Source organism: Mobula hypostoma, chromosome 12, assembly GCF_963921235.1.
Source record: "Mobula hypostoma chromosome 12, sMobHyp1.1, whole genome shotgun sequence".
Lineage (NCBI taxonomy): Eukaryota > Metazoa > Chordata > Chondrichthyes > Myliobatiformes > Myliobatidae > Mobula > Mobula hypostoma.
In genome coordinates this window covers 47,837,243-47,840,779 of record NC_086108.1, presented here as the reverse complement: position 1 = coordinate 47,840,779, position 3,537 = coordinate 47,837,243, and positions in this window count along the sequence as shown.

Genomic DNA, 3,537 nt, shown 5'->3' with positions numbered 1-3,537 from the left:
ATCTTATTGAAACATATTAAATTCTAAAGGGATTGGACAGGCTAGATGTAGGAAGATTGTTCCCGATGTTAGGGAAGTCCAGAACGAGGGGTCACAGTTTGAGGATAAAGGGGAAGCCTTTTAGGACCGAGGTGAGGATAAACTTCTTCACACAGAGAGTGGTGAAACTGTGGAATTTTCTATCACAGGAAACAGTTGAGGCCAGTTCATTGGCTATATTTAAGAAGGAGTTAGATATGGCCCTTGTGGCTAAAGGGATCAGGGGGTATGGAGAGAAGGCAGGTACAGGGTTCTGAGTTGGATGATCAGCCATGATCATACTGAATGGCAGTGCAGGCTCAAAGGGCCAAATGGCCTACTCCTGCACCTATTTTCTATGTAAAGTGAGGAAGTTATGCTGCAGTTTAGTAACAAAGATGCAGCAGATTCTATTCTCATTAGAAATAATCCAGAATGGTATGAAATTACATAGTTAAAATCACAGGCTCTCACTATGAAAATTGTTTTCTTATTCTCCATGGTGGATCATTATAACTGAGTGAAGTACTTGCAGTATGCTTGCAAATATTACATTGTATGTTCATTTGACAATGAAAGCAACCAAGTGCTATTATCCTTGTTGCAGAGTTCTCAGTCAACATACTCAGAGGCTGAAGAAGCTGATAGGCAAAGGAAATAATCACATTCCGTTCTTGAAGGGGTTGGTGGAGGGAAAGGTATGTGGTTTTAAACTTAACTTGTCCTTTCAAGTAATAAAATATACAATTATGTAAGCTCACTTCTGAACACAATATAACTAAAACCTCACAGAAACAAATAGCACTGTTATACCTGGGTAAATATATGTCATGTAAGAAGTTAGTATCTACAAAAGAAACATTTACATTATACAATAACTAGTTAACTAGAAAACTAGTTAAGACACCTGGCATCACCATAAGCATATGACACATTCATTACAAAGGCCTAGCTAGCCGAGTTAATGTTGCAAAATCCTGTATGTGAACTTTTGGAACATACATCGATTGAAGGACCTTGTGTTAAGTAAAGCAACATTCTGAATAACCATACTCAAACTTTCCAGATCATTTCCCTACTTGGGTGCATCATGTTTAAATACCTATATAGCGGGGCAATAATACATAATCATGAGTGGATCGCCTTGGGAATCCACAAAATTGACCATCAATTCCTAAGAAATCACCTGGCATTTGTCAAAATTGGGCAAGGAGATCCAACAAATCAGCTTATCAGGAACAGCTTCTTCCTCTCCACCATTAGATTTCTGAATGGTCATGAACACTACCTCAGTATTTTTCCCTTTATTTTTGCACTTCCTATTTAATTCTCTTTCTTTCTATAGACTTCTTATTGTAATGTATAGTTTTTATTATAATGCTATGCAAAGTACTGTTGCTGCAGCAGAACAAATTTCACAACATATGCCAGTGATATTAAACCTGATTCTGAATCTGAACAGGTCGTAACCAATCTCATCTTGTCCTCACTAACTTAACTATTGCCTGGTGAGTCTGTGATTGGTAAGAATTCTGTGAACATGAATTCCCTTCTTCATAATAAGGACCACTTGTGTGTCATGATTAGCTTTCTAATTTGGATATATTCAGAAAATATCCAGTTACTTGCAAATATCCATGTGAACTTCTGCAGTGGCAAATTGTATTTCACTAATATTACTATCTCATGTGTAGCATATTCCTCAGTTTATCATTACCAATGATCCAGAACAACCTAAACTTAATCCATGGGAAATATATAAGAGAAAATCAAGGGCAGCAACAGATTGATCCAAAAATGAAATGTCAACCTGATAATACACGGCTATGTATCGGGAAATCAAAGCAACTTAATAATTGACAGGCCTGAACTAAGCACTATAATCGTTTCACATACAAGTCATACATTTGGCAGATAATATAGGAGGATCCATGAACATCTCCATCTTCAAGATAGTGCAACCCAGCACATGACTGGAAAAGACAAGGCAGAAGATTAATTTCAACTCCTCTAGAGTTCCTCACAATCACAGAAATTAGTCTTTAGCCGGGTTGATATCAAGAACTTTGGCATTAAAGGGAAAGTTCATTAACTAATGCATTAAACATGCTTGGTACACTGAGGTCAACTAGGAAATAAAGTAGAATTTTCAAAAAGTTAGAGTCCTTTCAGCAAGAAATGAAGATGGATGTGGTTGCTGGGGATGAACCTGTACCAAGAAATCAGTGTCTAGGCCTATTCACCTTCATCAATGATCCTCCATGTTCCATAAAGCAAATATTTGCCAGTGATTTCACAATGCATAGTTCTGTTCACAAATCCTCAAGCAATGAAATTGTTCATGCCCATGGGCAGCCAAATCTTGATAACTTTCAGCTATGGCTTGTAAGTTTGTCATGCAAATGACAGGTAATGGCCACGTCCAACAAGAGTTTAATAAACAACTTCCTCCCATTTCCCATCCCCCCCCTCAGAAATTCAGACATTCAGAATCATCACCCAGACCCTCCCCATCAATACTCTGGCCAGAATCTTAACTGGACCAGCCATACAATTTTCCCCCCTCATAAATTCCCACAACTTTTTCACCATCTTGAGGACAGTAATAGAATCCTTAACATGTTCATGAATTAATAGACCCGTAACAATTCAAGAAATCTTAACACATTGGGTCTAAGCTATCTTCCCCTCATCCCATCCATCTCCCTGAACATCCAATTAGCACACCAAGGTTGCAGTGTGTACCAAAAACAAAATACACTCTTGCACTTGGCCAAGGGTTTTTTTGAAAGCATTTCCCAATATATGCTTCAGTCCTGACGAAGGGTCTCAGCCTGAAACATCGTCTGTACCTCTTCCTAGAGATGCTGCCTGGCCTGCTGCGTTCACCAGCAACTTTGGTGTGTGTTGTCCCAATATATGAGCTCTGCTCACTAAAAGGAAACACCCAGCATCCTCTGTTGGAACACTTCCACTTTAAAATCAGACACCATTCAGGAGCAGTGAGATGTGGCATTAAAAACTCACTTTGATAGTGACCTGTGAGAAATGAAAGAAAATCAGTACAGCGGACATTTATGGTCTCCGTATTGTTTAGAGAGTACTCGACAAAGTAGAAAATACTGACAGAATTCCTTAGTACTGTATATTGATAGGGGTTCATAGGTTCAACTTAGAGAAAATATTTCCAGGTGATTAAAAAAACTAAAGAAAATCATTGATATAGTAAACTACGAATTAAGGAGATATTTCTATTACAAAGATTGAGTATAATAGGGGAACTGCTACTTTATAAAATTATTTTGATGAACAGATCGTATGAATTTAAAGGATAAGTGCATATGAAATTATGTTGACGCAACAGATTACAGCTGCTGAAAATCTGGAGCAATACACAAAGGAGGAAGTCAGCGAGTTAACTATCATCAAAGGAGAGAAATGGACAGTCGACGTTTCGAATTGGGAGCCTTCATCGGGACCCGAAAGGACCCTTGTCCATTTCATTTTATAGATGCTGTC